Below are 12145 nucleotides of genomic sequence, written 5' to 3'. Positions count from 1 at the left end.
GTTTCGCGCGTCCGAGTCAAAGGGATCAAAGTCGGTATCGCACCGCTTGAATGTATTTCGGACTTCGGCCAACTTTGGCGAAGTAACTTCGCCGAGAGTGTGGTGCGCGCTTTACATGTTTGTGTTATTTTTATCCAGAGAAAACATAGACATTAAAAATATTAAATTACAGGAACCAAGTAGAAGCAAATCTAATATTATCATAAAAAAATTTGCAACTCATTCGATGGTATAGTTGTTTATTGCGAAATTATTTTCATTGTCAGGCATGTCAGGTGTTCTTTTGACGGTCATGTACTTGGTTTTAGTTTCGCTTATACTTTAATAAAAGTATAAAATAAAGTGCAAAGAAGTCAAATACCAATTTGTATGAAATTAAATAGCAATAAAACAGCTGCAGCCTTTCAAAACATCCGAAAACTATTTCCATATTATGATTTTGAAACCATTTTCCGATATGTTATTTATTTTCTTAATTAAATAAAAATAATAAAGCCAACCCTCTTTTGTAAGCATTTTATGGCCTTCCAACCCAAAAAATATGGAGAACGTCCATACAAACCCTTAGGAAGGTCGTCGAAACATTTTTCTGGGAACCAGGTAGGCAGCGGGCAGGCAGATCCTTTTCTGTCTGTCTGTCAGCCAATCCAATTGGAGATGATCATGTCCCTCAATAAAACAATGAAACGGATATTTTTTTCGAAAAATATTGTTTAGCTCATTCATTCTACCATTCACACGTTAAATATTATAAGTATTAAAAGAATTGGCAAAATGTCAATGTGTAGTTAATTAAATTGTAACTTGTTGCCTAATTATACAGTGAAATCGGGTTGCAAACTCCACTTAATGTGAGAATGACTACATATTTTTATAACATCTTATATTTTTTATTATTTTAAGCGATTTAAGCTGAATTAACCAACTCAATATACCTGCAAGCTGTAACGATATGCCTTCATTCCGGCGTTCAGCAAATCAGCAGCAGAGAACCGTACGCGCTTCGATACCAGCGCAACTCTACTCATTTCCACTTCTATTCCGAGGCATCCAAGGAGGGTGCCGAGAATGTATTTAAGAAGAAGGCGGAGGATCGTAAAAGGAGGCCACAACCAGTGGCCGCCAGCACGCGGCCGACTAGCATCAGTTATGCGACGGAGTGACTCGGAACTCTTCCGGGGTAAAAGTGCTCTGTAGTGAAGAGGTGTTTTGCCGAAACTGCAACAGCACTAAGTTGTTACAATTCCGGCTTTACAGTGGTAGCTGCCATCTCTGATCCGGAGTTGGTGGATGGGTAGACATGTGTCGATGTTTGATTGTGATTACACTGGATTGAAGTGTAGTGGACTGTGAGTCTGTGTCTAACTGAAGTATAATGGACTGCGAGTATGTGTGTAATTATGTAGATATATTGATTCCGTATAGCGTGATTGTTTCCTGTAGTTTACTGATATTGTTATTACGTTTTTGATAACAGTAAGTTATTACGTTTTTGGATAATAGTAAATACAATATAGTTTTATTGAGTCTGCTGTCCTGAAAGAACTACCCATTACAAACTGGCGCCCGAGCAAAAATGAAAGTTACCAATTTGTAACTACCCGTCACAAGGCTATTAGTTGGTTGGATGAAAATTAAAGGATTTTTTTACCGATCATAATGCCTCCCCAGAGCATGACACTTTTTCTTTTATATTTGTGAACAGATCTGTCAGTTTCCGTTCTTATTTGTCTTCCTCGCCCTCTTAGTACACGAATTCTTTGATCATCTGATTTTATATAAATCTTGTTCCTGGTTTCGTTTGAAAATAGCAAACTTTGACAATTTCCAACGTGCCAGTTTTGGTGTTGAGGACACCAATTTACGTGACCAATCTTGTGCTGCCTGGATAAGTCGCGATCCCGTTACTGTCTCCTGCTGTATAGTCTTTAGGCACGAACTCTTCTTATAATCGTTTCAACTGAAATACACCTGTACCGTCCAAAAGCTTCAGGTTTGAAATATATGGTGATTCCATAATATAAGTTTGGTTGTATATATTCAATTACATAGCCGTAAAGCCATAAACGCAGCATGTGAAGTTATATGGGTGAAGTCATACTACGATCTGTGGTAGACTACTTATAAAATCGCATGAACCTGACTCACTCATTTGGTGACGTCAATCTACGAACGAAACCATGGAATCCGACATTTCTGAAAACATCAGGGTGCAAACTGGGACTTCAGTATGAAATTAAAATAGTCCAATGTTTTTAGCTTTTTGTTATCCGTATTTTCAAGGTTCATGGGATTTTGCACAACATCTAGTGTGTCAATTTCTTGGAATGTTGTGAGCTTAAATTTTTTATTTTTTGGACAAAAAATCGTAACGTCAAACATCTTACGTTCTATAAAATCATGTACTCGTTATTCTCAAAAATGCCTGGATTTTTTATGAGAAACACCTATTTATCTAGATGTGCGTAGATCCACGAAGTAAGACGGAGTAAGAAAAATTAATTAAGTAATCAGGGTATTAGGGCGATATTAAAATTTAATTGATAATTAAATTTGGTCTAATTATTTTTATAATTTTTTCTTAATAGATTATAAATCCACTTTATGCATATTTACAACGAAGAATACCTATTCAATGGAAATTACACCAGGGAAATAAGGCAAAAATATACCATGTTCGGGACACTTGAGCAGCCAGGTTGCAAATGGGTTTTTTGGGTACTATAATATACCTAAACCTAATATATTATAAATACAAAAATGCCCGTCACAGTTTGGACGAGAAATTTAGTTATTAACAAATAAGGGTCAAAAATGAGAATTTTTTCTTTTAAATCGCTACAGGTAAAAACAGGGTAATTAAGTGTCTTATTTATAATATTTTTCGTTTAGTAGATGAACCAAGGTTTAAAATAACGTTTGTTGAATTTTGGTCCGATTATTTGTTGCTTCGGATATTTCAAAATAAAACTAAAATTTCGAAAATAAAAAATTTGCTATAACTTTTACGAAAATAAATTAAGGACTTTCATATTGCATGAAAAGTTGAGTCAAACAGTCCATACAATGTACAAAAAATTTTAAGACGATGCGTCAATTAGTTTAAATTTTATTCAATTTGTTTATACCAAAGAGCTTTTTTTTCGCAATGTTATTGTTCAGAAAATAATAATGATACGGCAATTCTGTGAAAACAACATGAAAGAAGAATAGTAATATTTTGAACGCATTAAAAAAAAATCATTAAAAAGTCATTTTTATCACTCAAAAAACATTTTACTAAAATAGAGTCATTTTTGGCTTGTAAAAAATTTGAATAACTTTGTTAATATTGACTGTAGGCTAAAACTACACGGAATTTGAAAAACTGGTATTTTTATATGAATTTTCAAAGAAAAACTTTTCGGGGAGGTTAATTACGGTCAAAGTTAGCCACTTTTTTTTTATTTAATTGACGGCTACTTCGTTTATAACAATTAAGCAACCTAACTAGAGCCATTTTGAAGTTGAAGATATATAGGTTATGTGTAAAAGTTTGAGTAAACTTTGAACCTCAACAGAGTGATTAATAAAGATTTAAAAATGGCGTCCGAACGGAATTAATTCGTGGTCGGTGGAGGGGAATTACTAAAATACGTGCACTCAAAAAATGAAACTGATTTTGCAAACATATGCTGCGATTAATATCGATGGAACTTGTTGATGGATTTTGATCAAATTTTTTTTAATTTGTATGTACTCGTAGTCTTATAGAGTATGTTATGTACACACAACCCTACCTAACATTACAAAATGTTAGGGCGAACTCCCCTTATCACTCAGGGATATGAAAAATAGATTACGTCCGATTCTAAGACCTACCGAATATACATATATAATTTTATAAAAATCGGTCAAGCGGTCTCGGAGGAGTATGGAAACTAACACTGTGACAGGAGAATTTTATAGATGTAAATATATAGATGGCTATTAACAAATAGTGGTTGGTGATAGAAGAGTCAAAATTAAGGGTTGTATGTATTTTTTAATTCTGCATCATCTAAAATTAAGGTAGATAATTTTGTCCAAAAAAATAAAAAAAAATGTCAGGGGGGCAACCGCCCTTATAACTTATGGGTATGAAAAATAGATTAAAACCTTTTCAACGTCCTACAGGATAAACGTTTAAAATTTTATAAACATCGGCCAAGCCGTTTCGGAGTAGTATGGTAACTAACACTGTTACAGGGGAATTTGATGTATATAGAAGTACCTGCGAATTAAATAATAAAAGTGGCTAACTTTGAACCTAATTAACCTAGGCAAAAAGTTTTTTTCTGAAAATTCGTATAAAAATACCAGCTTTTGAAATCCTACAGTAGATTTACCCTATAGTCAATATTAACAATGTTATTCAAATTGTTTAGAAGCCAAAAATGACTCTATTTTACTAAACTTTTTTCGGAGTGATAAAAACAACTTTTAATGATTTTTTCAACACTTTAAAAATATAACTATTATTCTTGCATGTGGTTTCCACAGAATTGCTATGTCGTTATTATTTTCTGAAGAATAACATTGCGAAAAAAAAGCTCTTTGCGATAAACAAATTGAATAAAATTTAAACTAATTCACGAATCGTCTTAAAAAATTTTGTGCAGTATATGGAATGTTTGACTCAACTTTTCGTGCAATATGAAAGTATTAAAGCCATTTTCGCAAAAGTTATAGCACATTTTTTATTTTTGAAATTTTAGTCTTATTTTGCACTTTCCCAAACAAAAAAGGATCGGACCAAAATTAAAAAAGTGCCATTTTAAACCTTGGCTCATCTACAAAAAGAAGTATATTATAAATAAGATATTTAATTACCCTATTTTTATCTGCAGCGATTTAAACGAAAAAACTGTCATATTTGACACTTATTTGTTAATAACTAAATTTCTCGTCCAAACTGTGACGGGCATTTTTGTATTTATAATGTATTAGGTATATAGTACCCAAAAAATCCATTTGCAACCTGGCTGCTCAAGTGTCCCGACAAAAACCTTATTTCTCTGGACTAAATATCTTCAACAAATCTCAGGTGAAGGATTGACTGATAGAGGCAGATTTAAAAAAATAATGTAGTCTGTTTGCACAAATTATATAACCATTAATGTTTACACAAAATAGATTATAAAAAATTACCCAGAATTAATTTGAAACAAGCATAAGTGGATGGAAAATACCCAAGAAAAAATCCTTGACAAAAAAAAAAGAGTGATTAATATCTATACACCATTTGTTATATAAGTATTTATAGACTTGTTCATCGATTTGGTTTTCACGATAAAAAGAGCAAAAAAGCTTTGAAGGTGTGTTCAATGAGCTATTAATGAATCATTCATGTTAACAGGTGCAAACGTAAATTCTTTAATTAACTTTAATAGCAACAAAAACTAATGACGTCAAATATCTTTAAAAAAAGGCAAACTATGAATAAACGAGTACCACAAGCGTAAGATCGTGAAGTAGGTAATCGATTATACGTATGAATATTTTTTTATTTTTTTTTTCAATAAGCTCACTTCTACGACTCTTTGCGGCTTTCTAAATGCAATTTAACTACTATGCAGTGTTGAGCGTGCCTATAATCGGCAAAATAACGCAAAAGATGGAAAAAATAATACGTTGTGAAATAACAAGAGATGAAACTATACTCTGTTTTTAAACCAAGAGGAGTGATTCAAATTTCCCGCGCCGTAAAGCTTGTTTGTAATTGGTCCAACCTCAGGCAAGTTTAGTCCACTGTTATCAAATTTTGACACTAATGACATTTATCAAATTGTGACACTGTTGGCATTTCATAGATTAATTAAGTTATATCAGCGATTTTTTGTATTTTCTGCGTTATTACTTTAATTTATAGATTTTTAGTCTGTTTTTACATAAAAAACAATTGTTTTTAGAACTATTTAGCTACGTATTAGTATAATATAATATTTATGGATTACTGTCAAAGGCCGATATGATCAACCAAAAAACAAGATGTATTTGGTGATATTTCTAGTGACTTTCTTGGGTGTGAATTTGTCTTTTGAGTTTACTCCTCTTGGTTTAAAAGCAAAGCTTAGTAGAGGTGGGAAAATATCGGTAGAATCGGTTTCCACCTTTAGACGTTAGCTTAACAGCTAGTTGACTCCAGTCATAATTGTGCGTAATATGACGTTTCTCCTAATCTAGTTTTATTAGGTTATCTGTCTTCTTCTTCTTCTTTGGTTTATTGGCCTCCACATACTTGGGTATTTGGCCAGCTCATTGTCTCGGAATAAAGGAAAAAGCCCTTATTCACCTACAATAATTCGAAGTTGATATGGCGCAAATACAACAAAGGTAAAAACTTTTCTCGCTCAGGGATAATTGCTGACCATTACACAATCTGCTTTAATAAGCCACAATTTTAGTTTGAAATTAAGTTTATTTGACGTTTCTATTTCGACATGACGTTTATTTGTGTCAGCCGAAACGAATAACATGGGACATTGATATAAAATGTTTTTCGACGTCATAACTATAATTGAGGGGATTAGATGCTAAGGGATACAAGTGATAAAATGGATAAAAAAAAAAGTTGAGAAAAACGAAGTCAAAGTTAAATTTACATACTTAGTAAATTCTACAGCGAATTAATCACTTATGGATTTATTTTGAATTAATTTTATACATTTTATTTATCTAATTGTAAAACCTTTTGTAAAGTTAGTATTTATTTTCAATTAAAATATTTGAAATGTTGAAAAAAAGTTCGCACTTGTACCCCTCTGCTTCAAATTTTGCACTTGTTTCTCTTTGTTACTTAAGTACGTTACGAATTTCTTAAAGTAAAATAAAAGAAAAATTAAGTAAAAATTAAAAATGAAACGTTTTTAGTTATGAAAAATTACTTGATATATTTTGTGTTATTATTTCACTGATTTTGAATACTTTTTAAGAGCTTGATTTGCAAAGATGCTGCTAAATGATTTATTAAAAATAATATCCAACACCTTACAGGCAAAGGGATACAAGTGTAGTTATACCTGTTTGCCGCAAACTCTTAAATATTAAAAATAAATATTTTGTAACTAGTTAAAGTTAAACTAGAACCTGCGATATGTAGCCACCAGTAGTTTAATTCAGCTGTATCTCTTGCCACTAAATTTTTAGTACTATCTAGTATTATTTTGTGCACTTAACTCAATTTACAATATTTTGTCACTTGTACCCCTTCTAATCCCCTAGCTCTTTATCTAGTACTATCTCACTTAACGTTTTCCATCTTTTGCGTTATTTTGCCGGTTATCAGGGGACTCATCACTGTAGGTATAGATGGTATATTTGTTACATGCTCAGGTAACATCATTCTCAATATCCATGAAATATCTTCCGTATAAGTATTTTCTACACAACAGAAGCTGCATTTTTTAATAACGCAATTGATTTCTTACTGCGTCGCATCATCATCAGTGGTGCTACAGCTCTTAGAGGGTCTCGACCTTCTCAGTGTCACGCGCCATAATAATTTCTATTATGTGCTTGGGTTATCTTTATCTAAGCATATTGAGCTTATTCATCCACCTGAGCTTTGGGCTGCTTTATCTCCAGTTATCGAGATGATTCCAGACCGTCGAGAAACAGTTGATTTCACGCTATTGAAATTCTTTCACAATTCTATTCGATTATGTCTTTATATATTTTTATTTTTTCTAATTTTTCCGATTGATTGATCCAAAGTATATTTTAATTTTACTAATTACAATTTTATTGACAATGGTTCTATTCCACGAATAACCAACCAATTTTAGAAATTTGATTGAGAGAGAATATTGATCAAAGCAATACATCATTTACTCAGACCAATTTTTTTGACAAACGTTACAAACCTATATAGCAACTTTTTTAATACACAAAAATACTTTTACACATTTCGCCAAAACTTTTTTTACGATAAATTAATGTATTAGAAAAATCACTTACCTCATGTAAATTTATTAAAGAATGTTGTTACTTACTTAAACTGAAATTATAGAAACCTTTAAATTCAGAAACTAAAAACTTCAAAATAGTTTTAGTTCTTAAAAAGTATTTAACACACAAGACAATCAAAGAATTATAATATGGTATAAAGAAATACTGCTAAGACACAATCAGTTTTTCTTTACGAATAGCGTAACCATAGATTCCTATCAATTTTAAACAGATACACATTATAAAAAAACGTATTTTTGCTTATAAAATCTGTAAACTAACATTAGTAATTCATGAATTTGATAAATATCCCATATTCGAAGTACCCTTAGCATCTTTCTTAAATACTCTAGCATTTAATACTGCTAGAAGATTTTTAATTTATTTTTTTCTTCTAATATTCATATAATTTTCAAAGTTAATGGGTCTTAAACAATGCAGGAAGGCAGATTAAAGTACTAATTACGATGATAAAAGTAGATAACAACGTGAGTTCAACGAGATGACGTCACAACGCCTGTGGTGACGTCGCAGAACTTAAGTATATCTCAAATGATAGTATGTATTAAAAGTCCAATGAACATTTACCAATTCCAGACATACATACCTAAATCATAATATAGACTGTTTAGATTTAAATTAGACATATCTACACGCTTTAAATGGCAACACTGCGAGCTAGACGTAAACAAACATTAGCAAGTGTATTATCGTTGTAGTAATTTCGGACGGCGGAGTATAAATTTCACTATGTAGAAATGGCTATTTCGTTTAGTTTTTGAATATTCTTCTTTTAAATAATCTTTACTTGCATAATCGCTTAAATTATTCATTAATTTAATTAATAGGATTATTTTTTCACTGAGTATTCAGTGATTACAATAATTTATATACTATGCAATAAAAACTAATAATCGAAAAAAGAGAAAAATGATAAAGTGATTTTAATAACATACTGTTACTATCGGAACGAAGAGATAAATAAGAGGAAACAGTAGCGATCAACAGGTAGCAAAAACGCGTTCCAAGATTGCGGCTGTAATTTTGAATATTTTTTAGAGATATTTGGCACACGTATTCATAATATAATAAAGAATGGCGGTACAGAGCCCAATTTGAAAAATATATTAATATGTGGAAATTACTCTGTAATTAAATACAGTATTAAAAAAACGAGCCTGTACCGCCATTAAGAAGAACAAAAAAATACACTTTCTTCAAATAAACTTTTTTATCCGATGCCTAGATTTTGTGTCATTTTGGAACTACTAAAATTTTTTATTTCATTAGTAGTTCCAAATGACACAAAATCTAGGCATCGGATAAAAAAGTTTATTTGAAGAAAGTGTATTTTTTTGTTCTTCTTAATGGCGGTACAGGCTCGTTTTTTTATTATTGTATTTAATTATAGAGTAATTTCCACATATTAATATATTTTTCAAATTGGGCTCTGTACCGCCATTCTTTATTATATTACGAATACGTGTGCCAAATATCTCGAAAAAATATTCAAAATTACAGCCGCAATCTTGGAACGCGTTTTCGCTACCTGTTGCTCGCTACTGTTTCACCTTAACAAATTAAAATACAATTATAGTATACAGCAATGTTACTAAAACTAACCGGTCTGTTATGATATATGTTATTTTTCTTCCAAGAACCGAGAACAAAAATTGTCACTGTTCATTTAAGGAAGAATAACAATAATAGGTCCATTTCTATATCAATTTTGAAATTACCGGCACATATGAACTTTTTCCGAAAACGCCGATACATACTAGGTCCTATTTCCCTATTTATCGAGTTTAAATGAAATTTTTAGTCCTAGGTCCACAAGGATAATTCAGCATAAGGAAATGTCACATTTCCTTGTGGCATCTTATACAATTTGCTATTTTATTTGGGAAATAAGCCACAATTAAAGTTTGAATTGTGGCTTATCTCCCAAATAAAATAGTAAATTCAAACTTATTCTATCATAAAATTGACATTTACGTTTACATCTACATAGTAAAAATCTACAAACAAATATGTCTTGAAAATTAAAAAAAGTTATATCAATAATAATCCAGAATTATTTATCATTTCATTACAAAATACTTAGATAATCTTAAAAACTGATATAACAACTTATTAAAATATTAAACATGTTATATAATTTTATCACTAAAAATAATTCAATTTTAAAATTATAAATTGCACAGTTGACATGAAATGAAATGTATTAAAGTGGCTAGACATCCTTATGACTTGGGATCTTGCCTAATAAATCTATTTAATTTCTCAAATTAATCGGTGTGATAACTATTTACGTCTAGAAATGTCTGGTTTGTCTCGATATCAAAAAAGTTGGGGAGTATAAAATTTTCATTTCCACTTCCGTTAAATCGATTGGAAAATTTACACCGAATATAACAAAATTAACAAAATCAGTCACATTGCGTGAATGTTGATATTAACATATCCCTTCTAAGATAAACAGAACTGTAATTTAGTCCAGACAAATTAACATATTTTTTGCCAACAAAAATGAGATGTTTTAACCAAATAAGTAAGGCAGGCCGCACATCAAAGAAACATGAAACGTAAATTACGTTTCATGGAAATAAACCACTGCTAAACAAATATATATCCGGCCTTTTATGAAACTCTCCGAAAATAAAAATGTGTCATGAGCATGAATCACACTTGTTTCATTGGTAGGCGGACTTTGAGATTTGTTTAGCAGTGTTTTCTTTTCATGAAACATGTTTTTCGTTTCATATTTCATGTTTTTCGTTTCATGTTTCTTTGGTGTGCGGCTTGGCTAATGTTTCAATTAATATGATGTGCAAAATAATTTTGAAGTCGGTTCCACTAATGAATTTGCTTTTTTGTCATTAAAGTAGAAAAAACGTTAAATGCGCATTCCTACCGATTTGCGTTTCGAATATACAAAATAAAACATCAATATATTCAAAAATTTAAAGATACAAAAAGTACACAAACAGTGAGAATATATGAGAAAATAATGTTGCAAAACATTTTACGGTCTGTAAATCCTTTCGTTCACCTGTCCTCAATTGAGGACAACCTATTCTATAATTCTTTTTTGTAATTCCATATGTCTTTACCCTTATAACACATTGTCCCGATTATGGACATCCTATTCCGTCCAATGAGTACTTGTGCTGCCATCTACAGCTTTTGAACAAAATATTTAATTTGTTGAAATATGGGTTCCTATAGTTACTTATGACTGATGTATACAGTGAACACTACTTACAGTGTGAACAATTGGTATTGAATGTATCTTATGCTGTTGACAAATAGTGAAATAGTAGAGTTTGTTAAAAAAATATTGTTATAGCGGTTTTGCTTAAAATTAGCTACCGCGGATATCCTGAAAAGCATTTACTCGTTTGTGGACATTTTGAGTCAACGGAAAAACTAATTTTTAGGTAAATATTAAAACGCTCTCTGTCCAAGAAGTATGGCGAGATGGATTTTATCATTTTTCCCACACACGATGATAAACCTAATGAATCCAAGATGTAAATTGTCTGGTTGAAAGAGCAACTCACGAATGACATGCGACAAATGCAATGTTCATCTCTGTATAAGTAAACAAAAAAATTGTTTTGTAAGATACCATACATTACTTATTGAATAAAATACCTTAGTTGTCAGTATTTTAAACACATTTCTAATATTTTTACTCCATTGGCTCACGATGTCTTCAAATGAGGACATCTGGTAGGTGACCAAACTGTGCATTTTGAAAATGTAAAACTAATATCAAAAATTCGCAAAAAAATCAATCTCGCTATGTTGCAAATTTCAGATGTTTAGCTTAAAGAAATTTAATTCGTGAACGAAAGTGGTCAACATATCAATACTAAAAAAATGATAATTTTAACATCACACATTTAAATATCACACTGTACCTTCTCTAGGAATGTAGAAGGTAAATAATTTCTTTATGTAATGTATGTAATTTGTTTAAAAAAAAATACCCCCAAGTAAAAGTAAATACTAACTGATATTAAAGTATTCTCTTCCAGAATCTGGAATATAGTAACTCATTAATTAATACCGATTAATAAAGGCCACAATCAATTCATATGGTTTTAAAATATAGAAAATTATCTGCAACGTCATGTGGAATCTATGGTCGTTCTATGTAAAGATAATTCAG

At 31.1% G+C, this 12145-nt stretch overlaps 1 protein-coding gene across 2 annotated transcripts in view; it reads right to left on the bottom strand.

The window, feature by feature from the left end:
• The window catches only part of LOC126881397 (uncharacterized), a 246378-nt gene that overhangs the window by 45765 nt on the left and 188468 nt on the right, over positions 1–12145 (bottom strand). The gene's annotated exons all lie outside the window — the stretch shown is intronic.

This window comes from Diabrotica virgifera, chromosome 3, assembly GCF_917563875.1.
Source record: "Diabrotica virgifera virgifera chromosome 3, PGI_DIABVI_V3a".
Taxonomy (NCBI): domain Eukaryota; kingdom Metazoa; phylum Arthropoda; class Insecta; order Coleoptera; family Chrysomelidae; genus Diabrotica; species Diabrotica virgifera.
Note: the sequence above shows the minus strand (reverse complement) of the source record. Positions and strands in the feature narration are given on the sequence as shown.